Genomic DNA, 17,865 nt, shown 5'->3' with positions numbered 1-17,865 from the left:
CACCAGACATTCCCTACTTCCTGGAAGAGGGGCCTGTCCCCATTGGCCTGTAAACAGCCCCACCATGTACCCTAGAGGTAGCTGCATCTTAGCACCAAGACACCAGTGGTCACTGCTCCACAGGAGATGGTACATACAGGCCACTGCCCTCCATGGCCCCCAGACGTCACAGACTGTGCACTGTCTTAGCTGGTCCCACACCTTACTGCCCCAAGAGGTGAGGTACACACAGGCTACTACTCAAACTGGGCACCTGGGGTCACTGCAGCAATGGTTGGGGGGGATACATGCAGGGCACTGCTGCACATGGCCACCAGGGGGCACTGCTGCAATGGTGGTGGGGGGCGGGGGATGATAGGCCACTGCCTGAAATGGCCACTACCACACTGGTGTGGGGAGAGGGGGAGGGAGATACCAATAGGGCACTGCCACACCAGGGCACCACGGGGAGGTCACTGCTCCAATTAGTAGAGATACACATGGGGTAGTGCCCCAACTGGGGCCCTACCCACAGAGAGAGGGGCTGGGGAGAGAAGAGGGAAATCAAAGGCCACTGCCTCACTTAGCCACCAGGGTCACTACCAAATAGGGGACACACACACAGGGCACTGCCCCACTTCACCAGCAGGGGTCACTGCCCCAATAGGGGATATACAGAGGATATTGCCCCATGGGGGTGCCAGGATCAGTGCCTGCCATACCTGGCACAGGGTAGAGGGGATAGGGTGACCAGATGTCCCAATTTAATAGGGACAGTCCCGATATTTGGGGCTTTTTCATGTAGGTGCCTCTTACCCTCCACCCTGTCCCGATTCTTCACACTTTCTATCTGGTCACCCTGCAGAGGGAGAGGGAGGGGGATGCACACAGGGCACTGCCCTACTTGGCCACCAGTGCACATCCCTAGTGGGGGAGTGACACACACCAGGAGCAGGGCTCACTGCCACAAAGGGGTTGGAAGATACCCAGGGCACTGCCTGACACGGCCACCCAGGCACCCTGACACCTTGGGGGAGGTGAAGAACACACCTCAGGCACTGACTCCTCTGGCTACCAGTGGTCCCTGGCCCAATGCAGAGGTTGGGGGGTAAATACACACAGGGGGACTGCCCCACCTGGGCAACACGAGTCACCGAGATGAGAGTGGGATACGCAGAGGGCACTGCCCCAATGGCTGATATACATACAGGGCCCTGCCTCACCTACCCACCAGCGCTCACAGGCGCAATGGCAGTGGTGGGGTCACATAGGTAACTGCCCTCAGTGGCCACCAGGGGTCGCTGCAGCAATGCTAGGGGGGATACATGCCAGGCATTGCTGCCCCTCGCCACCAGGGGTCACTGCTCCTACAAGAAGACACCTACAGGACACTCCCGTGCCTGGCCAGCAGGGGTCACTATCACTGGGAGGCCATGGGGAAGCAGAGAAAGAGCAACTAACTGCAGTGGGGAAAATCGTCATCTACCGGGGAGAAAGAACGGACTCCACTAGGACATTGCACCAACTCCGGCCAGGCTGGATACCAGCAATTCGGGGCTGGGGCAGCTCCAGCTAGAGGCTGGGCGGAGGCAGGTGACCTCGATCTCTGTGCTGAGCAGGCTGCTTTGGCAGCGAGGAGGGACAAGGAACCCCCCGGCCAGGGTCTTGCTGCCCAAGGAGGGGGAGATCTGTGGCAGTTTTGGAGTAGCTGGTTCAGCAGCCGTGAGCCGCATGCTTGTCCCCGCCTGAGCTCTCCAGGAGCACATAACACACAGGTGCGCGCTGGATGTAGGCACCAGTGTAACGACAGGGCCAGACTCTGCTGAGTGCTGCCTGCGAGAGACAGGGGCAGAGTCAGACGGGCAGATGGGGGCAGGAGATGACAGGGCCAGCGGCCATGAGCTGAACCCATCACAAGTCCAGCCTGTGATGTCACCATCCGTCCCTGCAGATCTCCATCTGTCCCGCTGTCCGTCCAACCCTCAACCTCCCCTCCGTCCCCCATGTATGCCACACACCCCCCTTCACCCATCTGCCACACACACTCATCTATTTCCTCATGCATCCTGCTGTCCCTCTGATTGGCCCTGCAGTGCCCAGCACAAGGAGGCATAGTGGACCCTGAGCGAGGCTTTTGGGTGATGCAGTAATGGAGCTAGCGGGTGATAAGGGAAGTTCTGGGCATCTCTAATCGCAGCCCCTCTTCTCCTGTGCCCAAAGCCATGACCGCGAGCCCACCTCTCAGTCTCAGGCCCCACAGCCCCAAAGACATGACTGGCCACTCACGCTGTGACCCAGTTACAGCAATGAGGTCTCCCGAAGATAGGCGGTGGGAGGAGCAACCCCATCCTGGCAGGCAGGACACATCCTTCCCAGTATGGCAGAGACCTTGCCCGTGGGTAGACAGACCCAGCTGAGCCCATGGGAGACTGGGGGAGGGGGAGAAGAGGAAGAGGATGCAGGCAACTGAACATGAGAGGTGTCCATGAAAGGAGAGAGAGAGTTTGAGTGTGAGTTGGCCACAACAGAGAGAGAAACCTCAGAGGAAGAAAGAAACTCAGAACAGGGAGTCACCCTCATGGATCCAACTTTCTGCTAGGGAGCACACACCACTCCTGGCCAGAGAGATGATCAGCCCTCGCAAATGGCAACATCATCTCCCTTGAAGCCACAGCTAGTCCAGAAACCCACACCCAGGTAACGGGACATCCCTGCCTGGAGCCAGGGGGGCTGTGACCAGAGCCCTTCCCAAACCAGACATTTCTCTCACCGACAGAGACAGCTACTCTCATCCCAGCTGGGCAGGTCTTGCCTGGCATCAACAGGATTCACCCTGTCACTGCTCTCGCTCACTTTCCATCTCACCTCGGGGCTGGACTCCGCCTCGCGACTCCTTTTCCTTGGTATGAAACACAACACAAGAGGAAAAGAAAAAGCAATGGTGGTGAGGCTCCTCTTCTCGCTACTCCCACAGCCCAGGGCTGGCTTCAGCCCTCCTCCCATTCTGCCATCACAGCTACAATTAGAAATCTGCAGCCTGGGCTCACACCTGGTTGTCTCCCAATCCTTGGCGCTGTCCAGCATGTCTCCCTCCACAGAAGTCACCTGGCCTCATCTTAGACTCCATCTTCATAGTGCTCTTCTCCTTCCCAGAGCTCCTGCTCTGCTCCTCAGACCTGTCTGTGCTCAGCTCTGCAGGCAGAGGGGAAGGGGCATGATGGGAACACCCACGCCCCATTCCAGACGCCACGCAGCATCCACAGGGCTACCAAACCACAACACCTTCGGCCAAAACCATCCCCCACCCCGAGGGAGCAAAAACCCTTTGTGAGCTCAGCACACACAAGCCAGGAAATGATTAACACCCACACCCAGCCCAGCCAAAGTGGGAGCTTCCCCCACTTCCCGGCCACAGGCCCACGGGGCTCATGGATGGAGGAGTTTGGGGGGTTGTGGGGGCCCCTGAAGGACTAGCTCAGCGTGTGAATGAGGGACTGGGATGTATGTGGGGGCCGGATGTGGGTTGGGGTGCCCAGGAGGACCCAAGGAAGGGACTAGGGGGATTAGGGATAGAGGAGTGTGGGGTTACCAAGGTGCATTGTGGGAATGTGGGATTTAGAGCCCAGAGTGGATGGGTGGGGGCGGATTGGAGGACCCCACAGTGGCTGAAAAGGGGAACCCGGCAGGTTGGGGGGTAGCAGAGATTGATATGAGGAACCTCACACCCTGGGATGGACTGGGGCAGTGGGGATGGGAAAGTGGGGCCCAGCAATGGAGAAATGGGTTGGAATCAATTAGGGCAGGGCGCTGAGGACAGGGAGGGGCAGGAGGAAGGGGGATGGGTCACTGAGGACAGGGGAGGAGGAGGAGGGCGCGGTGGCAGCGAAGGGAAAGGCCAGGCAGAGTGTACAGGGTGGGGAGGGGATGCTGGGCTGAGGGATCCCCACAGATGGGGTGGGGCTGGCGAGAGGGTCACAACAGAAGGGGAGACACGGGGGCAGGTAGGGGCTTGAAGGGGCTGTCAGGGCCCTACAGAGGGGAGGAGGGTAGGAGTGCTGAGGATGGGGAGGAGAAGGAGGGTGGGGTGCTGGGGGAGGGGGTTGCTGGGGAGGGGAGGAGGATGTCGGGGTGGGGTGGGAGGAGGAGGTCAGGGCGCTGAGGGGAGGAGGAAGGGGGCAGGGCGCTGAGGACAGGGATGGGGGGGAGGAGGAGGAGGAGGAGGGTGGGGGCGAAGGAAAGGCCGGGCAGAGCGGACAGGGTGGGGCAGGGGACGCCGGGGCGGGGCTGGCGGGAGGTTCACAGCTGGCGGGGACACTGCGGGGCAGGTTGGGGGCTGAGGCCCGCAGCCCCAGGCTGCCGCTGTGGGGCTGCTCCCAGGCAGCTCAGCCCCGCTGCCGCCCCCCAGGCCCAGCGGGGGGGGGTGAAGCCCTTTCGCTCCGCGCTGCCTCTGCCCTGTGCCCCCCCCCCCCAGCCCGGATCCCACGCGGGCTTCGAATCCCCACCGCCGCAGCGCGCGCCCGGGGGGGGGGGGCCGCGAAGCTTCGGGGAGGGAACCGGGCCTCCCCGACGCACCGAGTCTCTGTCCCGCGCTCTTCCGCCAATCAGGAGCGGGGAGGGCGCGGCGAAGTGACGGGTTAAGGCCCCTCCTCCAATAGAGGCCGCGTGTGTGTCAGAGAACTACGCTTCCCAGAGTGCACCGGGAGGGCCGCGTTGCCTGAGTAACCGTCCGTCACTTCCGCTCTGAGACGAGCCAGGAACTACAACTCCCAGCCTGCCCCGGGGCGCCTCCGTCCTCTCCAGCCCAGGTGAGGGCGGGTCCCTGGGTCAACCTGACACCTCCCCCCGCAACGCAAGTCCTCATCCCCGCCCCGCCCCCAGAGAGCCCCGGCCCCGCCCCCCTCCGGCTCCTGACGCGAACTCGCATGTCCGGGGGTCTCGGCCCGGCCCTGCCCCGCAGCGCCGTGCCCCCAGCGCCCCCCCCCCGCCTGCTTCTCCCCTGGCCTCCGGGTCTCTCCCCACTCGCGGGGGGGGGGGGTGGCTGTTGGATGGAGCCATGTGGAAATACGGGGGAGGGGCAGGGCTGGGGGCCAGGACTCCTGGGTTCTCCCCCAGCTCTGGGAGGGGAGTGGGGTTAGGGGGCTAGAGTGGGGGAGGGGCTGGGGTGCCTGCTGCCCTCGCGGTGACCAGCCGAGCCCCCTACTGCTTGTCACCCCACGCGCTTGGTGTGCTGGTGCCTGGAGCCCCCCCGGTTCCAGCCCCTCTGCCCAGGCAGCTCCCCCAGCCTGACACACACACCCAGCCCCTGCACCTGTCCCACTCCAGGTCTCCTCAGCCCAGAGGGGAGCCCCCCGGCTGAGTGGGGAATCAGAGCCCCCCGAAATTACCCTGGGACCAGCATGATCTGCCTCCGCCCTGCCCTGCTCCGCATGTATTCGGAGTGAGTCAGTTTCCCTGTCCCAACATGTGTCCTGCCCTGTGTCTCTTCTCCTCCCCAGTTCCCTCCAAACCAGCCCATTTCCCCTGCACCCCGGGCTGGGTCTCTGCCAACCCCCCGTCTCCCCTCCTGCCCCCAATATCTCCCTGCCCCTACAGGTCTATAGGGCTGGATCCCTCCCTCCCCCCTTCTCCCCTCCTTTCCTGCCTCTGGGGGTCTATGGAGATGGGTGTCTCCCTCCCCCCTTCTCCCCTCCTTTCCTGCCTCTGGGGGTCTATGGAGATGGGTGTCTCCTCTGCCATCCCCTCTCCTACCCCCTCCCCATATCCCGCTGCCTCTAGGGGTCTATGGGGCTGGGTCTCTCCCCTCCATCCTCCTGCCCCCAATATCCCTCTGGGGCTCTGTGGGGCTGGGGCTCTCTCCCTGCCCCTGTGCTCTCCCCTGCACACGATGTCCTGGGAGTGACTCAGTTTCCCTGGACCAACATTTCACACCCACGACCCCCACCCGACATGTCTCCCTCCACCCCAGTTCTCCTGCACCCCAGGCTGGGTCTCTGCCAACCCCCCCGTCTCCCCGCCAGACCCCAAAATCCCCTGCCCCTGCAGGTCTATGGGGCTGGGTCTCTCCCTCCCCCCTTCTCCCCCCATCCCCTCATCCCTTCCCCCAATATCTCCCTGCCCCAGGCTGTCTATGGGGCTGGGTCTCTCCCTGAAGCCCCGCCCCCAGCGCGGGGCTCACAGACAATCCCCGCCCGGCGGCTGTGACGTGCGCTGGGGCTGTGACGTGCGCTGACGTGTTCACTCCCCGCAGGCGACTCATTCACTTGAGACCAAAACGACAGGAGGTGTCACGTGTCCATGGGCGGGGCTATGCAGATGAGCAGTGTCTGGCGGCAGGACGGGGAGCAGCGAGAGGAACCGAAGGAGCCCGGCGGAGAGAATTCTCTGCGTGTGGACAGAATCCGGTGTGGGGAGTTCGTGCTGTGGGTGCCTGCGCCGGAGTCACTTCGGGGCAGTGATTGCCACTGAGCTGCATAGTGACCAAAGGGGTGTGAATGGGGTGTGGTGCCTGGCGGGGAGCAGCTCATGGTGAAAAGAAAGCAGCAGATCCTGTCCTAGCAGTGGTTTCTGGGGGTTTCTTTGCAACCATGAGTGGGATTGTTGTGGGTGCAACTAGACCCCCCCCCCCTTCTCTGGGGGGGCGGGGCTTCTATTGTCTGCCTTGGGGAGGGCGGGGGAGGTCCATGATGTCACAGCCCATGGGGGAGGGTTTTGAATCATGTTTCTGAAGTGGGAGAGCAACTTTCCCGGCTCCCACTCACTCTCCACTAGGGGGCTGGGCTGGGATCTCTAGGAGGGGAGCCCAGGAAAAACAGTCTCCCTATGGAACCCAGGAGTCCTGGCTCCCAGTCCCCTGCTCTACACCCTCCACTCCCTGGACCAGGATAGAACCCAGGGTCCTGGTGCCCAGCCCTCCCTGCTCTGACCACTAGACCCCACTCCTCCCAGGGTGGTGCAGGGGTCACTGGGTCTGTGTCCCAGCTCTGCTAAGGGCCTTGACTGATTTTCCCAAAGTGCTTCCTTCTGAATCCAGCACATCCGCCCCCCGCGCGGTCACTGCCCACCCCCGTGTGGGGGCACCAGCACTGTGCCAGGTCGTGATGGGAAATTGTCCAAGCTGGCCCAGGAGAGACGTGTGTGTCCCAGCTGCCCCTTGCTGGTGGGGCTGAGTCCCACTGTGTGTGTGTGTGTGTGTGTGTGTGTGTGTCTGTGTAGTGGCTTTGCAGGATATTGTATCCTGCAGCAAGTGACACACACACACATTGACGCACAAAGGACTCTCAGTCCCAAGAACACTCACACAACACACCCAGAGTGGCATGCTAGCCCAGCCCCCAAAGAGAGAAACAATCACACCCCCAGCCACACTCACAATCACACACACCAGAATATTCACAATTGTGCTCAGAGACACAACCGCACACAGTTCACTCCCACTGCTCCCAACACAAGGACCTCCTGCCCTACATAGTGTGTGCCAAGGCCTGTGGAACTCACTGCCACTGGACAGCTACCCATGAGAATGGACCTTTCCAGGAGACCAATAGACATGGCCATGGCGACAGAGGGGTTGGGCTCCCAGAGTCTGACCTGGGCTGAGACTGGTTCTGACCACAACCACAAACACAACCCCAGAGCTGTAATAACACCCCCACACACACACAAAACCCTTGCAGAAAACCACACAAACACATGCAGAAATCAATTCATCCATCCTTCCACCCACCAACACATACCCCATCCCCATTCTGTGAACACACCTTGGGTCACTGTGACACTGAAGACTTCAGTTGGATGGGGGGCCCAGCACCATGTGTCTTTCCAAGCAAGGTTGAGCAATTCCTATGTGTGGCTTCATGCAGGTGATGGCTGATTCCCAACTTACAGCCAGTGGTGAGCTCCAGCCAGTTCACACCCATTCACAAGAATTCAGTTGTTAAATTTAGAAACCTTTTTAGAACCGGTGGTTCCAGGACAACCGGTTCTAAAAAGTTTTTAAATTTAACAAAGGCTCAGGCAGCTGTTCGCCCGGCCCCAGCTCACCTCCCCTCTCCCTGAGTGCTCCACCCTCCTTCTCCCCTGCTTCCCGCGAATCAAATGTACATGGGAAGCCAGAAAAGCAGCAGGCAGGTAAGCTGGGCGTGGGGCGGAATGGCTCCTCTGGCCCTGGCCGAGTGCCCCAGCCTGGTCCCAGCCAAGCACCCCAGCTCGGGCCTGGCCCGGGAGTCGGGCCCGCGGCTCTGGCCCCGGTGCCGGCGGAGCGGCTCTGGCCCCGTGCCGCCCGGCCCGGGAGTCGGGCCCGCAGGGCCGGTTGAGGTCCCGGCAGAGTGGACCCGGTCCCGGCCCCAGGCAATGTGGTAAGGGGGCAGGGAGCAGGGAGGGGTATTTGGTTGGTTGTGGAGGGGTGGATAGGGGTCAGGGCGGTCAGAGGGCAGGGAACAGGGGGATTGAATGGGGGCAAGGATCCCGGGGGGCAATCAGGAAGGAGCAGGGGTTGGATGAGGTGGTGGGGGCACTCAGGGACAGAGAGAAGGGGTGGTTGGATGGGGCAGGGGTCCCGGGGGGCCATCAAGAATGAGAGGAGGGGTTGGATGGGGCTGCAAAGGGCAGTCAGGGGACAGGGAGATGGGGGGATGGGTCAGGGGTCCTGGGGTGTCAAAAACATGGGGGTTGGATGGGGCATGACCTCCCGGGGGCAATGACCCCTCGTGAGGTGAGAAGGAGGGAACCGGTTGTTAATATTTTGGCAGCTCATCACTGCTTACAGCATAGTGACAACCGTACTACACAATTCTCATAACTTCATATGCATGAATGGTATACATCTATGGGTAGATAAATGACTTTCAGCAGATCATATCCTTTCCCCTGATACCTTACAAATCATGCTCTATATGTAAGATCACAATTATATGAAAATGAGGAATATGGGGGTTACAGCCACTCCCGCAAAGGTCTAGAATGTCACACTAAGATTCTATTTTCATTTACGTAACCAGCTTTGACCTCTCTGCCTAACACTTATAATCACTTACAATCTATCTTTCTGTAGTTAATAAACTTATTTTAATGTTTTAAACTTACTTGTGAAATTGTCCAAATGCTTGGGAAAGCTGCTCAGATTAAAAAGGCTGGTGCATGTTCACTTTCTTTTTGAGGAAGTGGTGAATTAATTAATGAGCTTGCACTTTTCAAGAGGTTTTGAGCAGTGTATGACGGTACATTTCTGAGGTGCAAGGCTGAGGGCTGGGAGATATGCTGGTGTCTCTCTATGTATAATTGAGGAGTGGCTTATAGAGCATTCATGCAACTTAGTTGGGTGCATTGCTGCATGTTGTTGGCTGAGTGATCACAGCACATGGAGGGGGTTTTGCTGCTTGTCACTGTTGAAGAAAAACTCAGTTCTCGCTTTTTGTTTGGGTGCAGCAAAATCAAATACTTTATTATTTCTCAGGTAATTACAATGGAGGGAGAGAGTGCCATAGGACACAGGGTCGCCCCAGTCCTGGACAGGTCTCTCAACTGGTAAACAATTACATCAAGCCTTTATACCTTTGTTACAGACAATTTCTAGCAATAATACAGACAGTAAAAAGCAACAACTACATTTTGTTTATACATAGCAGAAAGGCTTATCTTATTTGTCTCAGTCCTAAGAAAAAGCAAGCCTGCATTTTGGTTAGTGATTGCAAGGTCGTAATAACTTTGTACACAGTTCTTGTCCTGTCGCCTCGCACTATCCTTGCTCCTACAAGTCTCACGTCATTAGGGTTACAGTATGGCCTGACTCTTGCTAACTGACTAACATGCATTAAAATCCCCTTCAAATCCTTATTGAAGCTTTCCTGCTTCCACATCACTAGTGCAGCATTGTAAGACACAGCCCAGGCTGGAAAGATAAGAGGACAGAGCAGTTCCACAGTTTGGGATTGTACTCTGGATCCCACCACACAGAGACCCTGCTGTGACCAGCCGTGGTAATACTGTGCTTAGTGCTCTGCCTTGTAGCTTCAACAGCTGCACATGCAAGATGAGTTACAGTGACCTTGACCTTGTTTCCATGTTTATCCAAAGCCTCCTTTTGACAGTTGTCAGCAAAAAGACCCGTTTCTTTTGCAAGCATTTGTATGGCTAGCCAGAGTCGAGCTTCTCCATTAACAAAAAAGATTGACCAAAAGGGGACAAGAGGAGGCACGTTCAGCAAGGCAGCACTGGATGCTGGATCCTGAATCTGCTCTTTATCCAGCAGCTCTCTTGGCAAGCTCTGCCATGGTGCCACGCTCTGGGACTTCTCCCCGAACTGCTCTATTTTTCAATAACAATAACATGAAAAGTGAAAGGACAGTCATTCTCCATTTCCTGCAAGCCCTGCAGAGAACCCTCTAGAAGGGGCTCTGTGCACAGATATCCCCAGTGAATTGCATGGGTGCCCAACACAGGGTCTCCTGTCACAGCAAATTGCAGCGGAAGCAACCTCCTGCCAATGCCAATAGCCTTTTCATCAACACCAGACTGAGGATTTGATTCTCTCCAATGCTCTGTTGGAAAGAAGCCTTTTCCTTCACAAGCAATTACTTGGATTGTCAAGGGAGGTCTCTTCTGTTTCCTAGGAAGACAGGAAAATGTGAGCAGAGGAGACAAAAGCTATAGAACAAGGCACTACTAGAAGTTGAACCCAGGATCTCCTGTTTACTAGACAGGAGCTTTAGCCTACTAAGCCATGGTGCCTTCCCCAGCAAGCCATTTGCAACCACTCCACTTGATGGTCCAAGACTACACCTTCAAATTCCAAAGTAAAAATGTTCCCCATTTCCTCAAGACTTGCAGACCTTGAGCAGGCTGGCTCAGTGCACAGAAAGCCACAGCTGAGCTGACAGAGGGCTTCTAACATGTGCTTCTCCCAGCAGCTGCTGTGATCAGATACTGATTAGTGCTCTGTGTTTCAGTCACAGCAGCTTCAGCTCAACTCTGAGTCATGGTAACCTTTCCATCAGCTCCAGATTTACCACTTAACACTTTCCAAGACTTAGCAAGGAAGGGTCTCTGTGTCTTGAACAAGCACTTACAAGGATTGTGCAGTGAGGTCTTTTCTTTTCATTAGAAGAAATAAAAGAAAGGCGCCTGACAGACAAACTAGGTTCAGCAAGGAAGAACTGTCAGGCCAAGCCAGGATCTCCTGGTGAGTAGGAAGGCTCTTCAGCCAGCTCTGCCCAAAGATCACTATCTAGAGGCCACTTCCCACAGAGACTGATTATGGTTACAGACCCATCCTGAAATTAGAGCAGGATATTTTAAAGCTTATTCTCACAGTAAAGTAACACAATTCAGCCATGTCAGCACACAGGAGAAAGCACTCCGTCATTTCATAGTTATTGCTACTGATCTCACTGACAAACTTCCTTTTCTCGGGGCTGCTCCCAGCACTTTAGGGAGTTTTTCCTCTTCTCCCTTCCAGCTGTGGTTACGGGACTGCAGCAGCTCCCCGGATGGCCAGCTTTGCTCTTTCACTTACAACCTTCACTTCTTTGGCTGAAGCTGTGTTTGCCACCAGTTTAATCCGTAACTGAGACCTCAGGTACCAGCAGCTAGTTACAAAGGCTCAATTCCCATTGCCATCAGTGGGAGGTTATCCAGGGCTGCAGGATTTGGCCCATGGACAGTCAAGGTGCTACAGCAGCTACATTCTTACGTGGTGAGTCCTGCAGCCTATTACCAAACTGCTCTGCCATAGTCTGCAGGGGGCCTGACTTGCTGAGAATCTGGCAGAAGAGAGACCCTGGAGTAGAGAAGGAAAATGTCCTCAGCAGTCACAGCCGGCAGGAGCAGCAAAGACTGAGTATCAGACACACTTTTTCACCAGGGCAGTAAATGTGCACAACCCCCTGATATATTCTCAATTCACTCCCCCTCCCAAGGAAGCCCTATTCTGCTCTATTACACTCTCATGGGATGAGAGGGAAGGTCCTCTCATGGGTAAATAACTGGTTACAAGGTAGGAATAAATGGTCAGTTTTCAAAATGCAGAGAGGTCAAAAGTGGTGCCCCCCAGGGGGTCTGGGACAAGTGCTATTCAACATATTCATAAATGATCTGGAAAAAGGGGTAAACAGCGAGGTGGCTAAATTTGCAGATGATCCAAAACTACTCAGGAAAGTTAAGTCCAAAGCAGCCTGCAAAGAGTTACAAAAAGAGCTCACAAAACTGGGTGAAAGGGCAACAAAATGACAGATTTGTTGATAAATGCAAAGTGATGCACATTGGAAAACATAATCCCAACTATACATATAAAATGATGAGGCCAAAAATAGTTGTTGCCACTCAAGTGAGGGATTTTGGAGTCACTGCGGATAGTTCTCTGAAAACATCCACTCAGTGTGCAACGACGGGCAAAAAAGCAAAGAGAATCTTGGGAATCATTAAGAAAGGGATAGAGAATAAGACAGAAAATATCATATTGCTTATGGCCGACCACATGCATTGGCCTCCCCTCAGGCAGGGGACTTAGAGGCCCTTCTGCCAGTTGGTGTTGGCAGCAGCAAGGGCTGGGTTCAATGTCTAGGGGAGGAGAGCAGCAGAGAGGGAGGAGGAGAGAGAGTCCCAAGAGCAGAGTGCAAACCAACCAGCTGAGGGTCTCACAGGAGTCCTGAAATAACAGTAGCTCCAGGTCCCATCAGGGCCGCCCAGATGGTGGAGTAAGTGGGGCAATTTGCCCTGGTCCTCGCAGGGGCCCCCACAAGAATTTTTTGGGGCTCCTGGAGCGGGGTCCTTCACTAACTCCGGGAGCTCTGGAAAACTCTCGTGGGGTCCGGGCCTCCGGAGATTCTTCCACTCTGGGTCTTCGGCGGCAATTCGGCGGCGGGGGGTCCTTCATGAATGAAAAGTGACTTCATTGAAGTGTTGAAGTGCCTTAATGAAGAGAAAAGATTGGGTATGAAAGGGCTCTTTAATCTCGCAGAGAAAGGCATAACAAGACCCAATGGCTGGAAGGTGAAAAGAGACAAATTCATATTACAACTAAGGCACAAATATTCAACAGCGAGGATGATTCACCACAGGAACAAGCTACCAAGGAAAGTGGTGGATTCTGCATCTCTTGATGTCATTTAATGAAGGCTAGATGCCTTTCTGGAATGTGTTTGCTCCCAAAAGTAGCTCTTGTGTCATACAGGAAGCCTGTGATATGCAGGGGGTCAGATTAGATGCTCTAATGGTCTCTTCTGGCCATAAAGTCAACTAATTTCTGAAAAAGTGAGTGTAGCATTGGGAGCAGCATCTGATGTTTTCCTGTCTAGCTGGCTTGCTTCCTAGAACGAACGCTCCTTGAGTGGGGTGATCCACAGGAAGTAGCTCAAACCTCCAAAGTGCCTGGCCAGGGGCAGGACATTAGCACAGCAAGGGAGGGGTGTGGCAGTGACATCACAAACGCCTTTTGCAGGACCTCAGACTATTGGTCAAAGGTGGTGGGGAGGTGGTGACCTCACAGAGAGATGCTGACATGAGCCAGGCAGGACAGGGGCGAGGGGCCAGGGAAACCTCAGAGACCCCTGTGGCTTTGCTTCAGCAAGTCTCCTTCTCCAGGTCTCTCTTTGAGGACTGAGAGAGTATTCGGGTTCACGGACGTGAGCGCCAGGAGGAACCTCTTTCGAGTTTTCTCCTTCCCTTTTAGTGATTTTACTAGAAAACAGCCGTCCCTGTTTAGAAGGTAAGAGCCTCCTCGAGGGAAGGGGTGTCCTGGGGGTGTCACAGTTCGGATGCCGGTGCCCCCCCCCACAATGTAAGGAAGCTCCCGCCGCCTGCTCTGTGTTCGCAGGGCGGGAGAGAGCAGCATCCATGGCAGTGATTTGCTCCTGGCTGCCGGAGCAGAGCAGCAGGCTCAACTGTGAGAACTTCCCAGAGCGATGAAAGGGGAGGGGCCCATGGCTCTGTAGCAGGAATGCAGGGCAGGCGAGTTCACGGCGGGCATTGTGGGATACTGGAGGAGGCCAATTATGGTGATATAATGAACAGCAGCGTCTACTCTGTCACTTTAAGTTTGCTGCAAAAAGCTCTAGACCTCTCATCAAAGTCCTTTTATTTTGTCAGCAAAACAGGGCAGTTTTGTCACCAGACGTGGCATTGCAGTGTGTGCACCAGCCACAAGCTGCTGACTGAGGGAGCTTAGTGTGTTTTTCACACACCTGAGCAATATAATTCTGCTGAAACAACTTTGTAGTGCAGACCTGGCCAAAGATTGACTCACACACAGCTTGCAAGGAAAACCTCACCTGCTGCTCTGCTTTGCAGAATCCAAACACAAGTAAAGCTTGTCAGGCCCCTGTAAAGATGGCAGGGAGTCAGGTGTGGGCAGGGCCGGCTCTGGCTTTTTTGCCACCCCAAGCAAAAAAAAATGGGGTGGGGCCACCGGAGCAACAAAACAGGGGGGGAAAAACGGCACGGGTGGAGCGGCAAAGCGGGGGTGGGGGGATACGGTGCGGCTGGAGTGGCAAAGTGGCGGGGACAACACAAAATGGTGGGGCTGGAGCAGCAAAGCAGGGGATGGGAAGAACAACGCGGCCGGCAAAGCAGGGACAAAAAAAAAAAAAAACCCACCATGGTGGCCAGAGCCAGTGGACACCCTGTGCTCCAGAGTGCGCACCCGGACTAGAGGGGGGGAAGGGGAGGGAGCGGGGGGAGAGAGAAGGGGGGCGGCCCGCGCTTCAGGGGCACTCACCACGGCCCGACCACCACACTGCCTGGTACCCTCACTCCTTCTCTAGACTAACCAGTCCTAATATACTGTAACATGGTTATATTCCACCTCCTTCACTGGTCACACCCAACAAAATTAATTATACAGCAGACAGAAACAATCACAGACCCAGACAGAGACCATGCAAATAAACATACAAAACAATACAGAAGGGAGGATTTCACAACTACAGATATGCCTTGTGACCTTGCTGAGTCACAATAGACAGGGTTTTCCAGCTGTGTCTATTGATAAGTGAGTTCTTGCCAGACAGGATGCTACCAAACTAAGTTTCCCTTTCTCTGGAGGTGATGGAATATCAGGACAGGATTGTATTCCTAACAGCCCAATAGCACCTTATTTCAATGTGACTAGTTGGGAATGTGAGGATGTGACCATACACTTCCCACCTTATGGCTGCCTTTGCTGCTTAGCCGAAGAACCAGGCCTCAGACTGTCACAGTAAGAGAAGGCCATTACACAGACAGACAGTGATTTTTTATTCTCTCTTTTATATCTTTATAACTAGCTAAGTGATAAAAATACACCTAAATTCTTAAAGTACAGACCTCTGCAGACAGGCCTGAATCTCTGTATCCTAACAGTCCTCGAGGTCAGGCAGCCTCTGGGTAAGGGGGTGGGGACTCAGATCCTTTCTACAGCCAATTCCACCAGGGTCGTGTATAAACCAGGGAAGTTCCCCACAATAGCCAGACCAGATGCCCCCTGTACACTTGTGCTCTGTCTTCATTGCTTCTCTCTCTCCCTTCCCCCCATCTCTGCTGCTCCCCCTCTGGGCTTTCTCAGCACCTGGCCCCACAGCACTTCCTGGCAGCCAGAGACTGCGTGTTCTAGGCCTGCTCCTGGGGATGTGGCCTCTCTCCTGCTTGCTAAGGAAAGGAACCTTTCCAGGAAATGGCCACAGCTTCTGGGAATCCCTGTGTGGCTGTGAACAGGGTTTGGCTCCTGGCACACAAGGCAACTTAAAAAGCTGAGCACCCAGACAGGGGCTTGAACCCTGGACCCTCAGATTAAGAGCCTGATGCTCTACCAACTGAGCTACCTGGGCTTGTTAGGAAACATCTTCACCATTCACCACAACAGTGATTATCCCAGTGTGCAGGCAAGAGTGAGCAGGCAGGCAAAAGAGAGGCAAAAAAAGTCCCAGGAACCCCTCCTCTTTTTCTGCACAGCCACTGCCTGTCAGCAGGATTCCACCTCCTCCTCCTCAGGGAGACTAAATCTCTGTGCCTAGACAGCCGGTCCATCCACTGCACCTCAATCCCCCATGACCGAGCCTCCCTGCCAAAGCCCTGCACCTGGCTCCATACAGTTAAGTCTCACTTGTCGCTGGGAACTTAATTTCTTGTGCCTAGAGTGTCTCAGCCCCCTCAGTAGATGACCTGAGAAACATCAGCAGCCACCCTGCATGCCGGTCTGTGGGTGGCCTTCAGTGGGGTTCAGCACAGCAGGGAGCAGGCTGGCCCTGTGGCTGTCTGCTGGCCACACATAGGCATGGTCCTCTCCTCCTCTTGCCCTGGCCTCTGTGGCTTTTAAGCCTTCCCTTGGAGCTGTCAGCACCAGCCGCCTCTGCTCTAGGTGCCCAGAGGAGGAGAGGTGCTGGGCTCCCACCTGCCCAGCCCTGCTTCCTTCAAGCACAGTGGCAAGTGCCAGACTTGTGGGCACCAGGTGAAGCCGTGAGAATCCCAACCCTCAGGTGCCAGTTCTAGAGCCCTGACCCATCCAGCAGGAGGAGAAAAAATGGTTCTTGCAGAGCTGGAGACAGGGAAGTGGAGCAGTATGAGCTTGTGGGCTTTACCACAAGGTCCCACTGACCAGCTCATGCTGACCAGCTCATGCTCACTGACCAGCTCATGCTGCCTTCTCTGGCCATCAGTGACCCTCATGGGGCCGGCTCATGTAAGGGACTGTTGGCCCCTTACTAAAGCTTAGTGGGGGTTTTGGTTGGCTAGTTCCCAGTCCCAGTAGAAGGGGAAAGGGCCAATGGGAAATCAGGACCCTGAGACTGACAGTCCCCTGGGCAATGGGGAGAGGCCAAAGCTCCAAGTTAGCCACACTGACAGGCCAGGCAGTGTAATGAGTGAGTCACCAGGCAGGGGGGTCCCATCCTCCGTGGGAGCTGGAACTGCCTGGGCCAGAGTGGGGCAGAGCTAAGGAGAGAGCAGGAGCCCGAGAAGAGCCGGGGAGCAGAGCTGCGCAGGTGTAGTGCCAGAAACTGCTCCCTATAGGACTTTGCTACCTGCAGCAGTTACTGAGACCTGAGGTTTTTCTTATTTGCTGACTTGTCCTAATTGGCTAAAACTTGACAGTGGTAGGAGATGGAAGCATAAAGGCTTCGTCCTCCAAGCGACCCTGCCTGGTGTCCATCTGTATCTATTACCTCTTAATACCGGATTGTAAAAATAGAGTGAGGTCATTTAAACATCATTTATTTTGCAGCTTCATTTACTGTGCTAACAATGTAGCATCCTGACACCGATACTTCTGCCCATGTGACCTGTGGGTTGGATTCATTTTAGTGGGACACGGGACATGTGGAGGATAATTTAAACTCTTAATTTCCTTAGGGTTTCCCTTCAATATACTTCTCTGCTGGTGCAATTTCTGACCATTGCACGTCTATTGTATTTATTACAATAGCACAAGTAAGTCACACAAGTGACATAGTCTAAGGGCTTGGCTACACTTGCAAGTTAGAGCCCATTAAAGCAGCCCCGGGTGCCCTAACTCCTGAGGTGTCCACACTCACAAGGCACATGGAGCACCTGGGCTGTGCAGCTGGAGCGCTCCTGGTAATCCACCTCCATGAGAAGCATAAAGCTCGCTGAGCCCTGCTGAAATACCCGGGCATCAGTGTGGATGACGTGTTGCGTCACTGCACTGTGTTTGGCCTCAGGAAATGTCCCATAATCCCCTGAAGTCAAGTGCCCACTCTGGTCATTGTTTTGAAATCGGCTGCAGGCATGCAGATATCCCCTTTCAAAGCTCCATTTCTGACAGCCGGCTGCTTATCTGCTCTGGGACAAAGCAACCATTAGTGTGGAATGCTGCTGCTGTTGTGAGTGTGTATGAGGGGAGGTGGGGGTCTGCTGCTCTCTGAACACACAAGACAGCATGCTGACACACTCTCAGCCCCCCAA

The 17,865-nt window shown here is 55.4% G+C and overlaps 1 protein-coding gene and 1 non-coding gene across 2 annotated transcripts in view; both read right to left on the bottom strand.

Moving 5' to 3' along the window:
- Positions 1 to 17,865, bottom strand: part of LOC120385078 (zinc finger protein 850-like) — a gene marked incomplete at its 5' end in the record, with an annotated part of 387,202 nt that overhangs the window by 340,702 nt on the left and 28,635 nt on the right. The window lies entirely within an intron of this gene.
- On the bottom strand, positions 15,701 to 15,773 carry TRNAK-CUU. The gene has a single exon. It is a non-coding gene; the product is annotated as a tRNA-Lys (tRNA).

The sequence above is a fragment of the Mauremys reevesii genome, linkage group 17, assembly GCF_016161935.1.
Source record: "Mauremys reevesii isolate NIE-2019 linkage group 17, ASM1616193v1, whole genome shotgun sequence".
Lineage (NCBI taxonomy): Eukaryota > Metazoa > Chordata > Testudines > Geoemydidae > Mauremys > Mauremys reevesii.
Note: the sequence above shows the minus strand (reverse complement) of the source record. Positions and strands in the feature narration are given on the sequence as shown.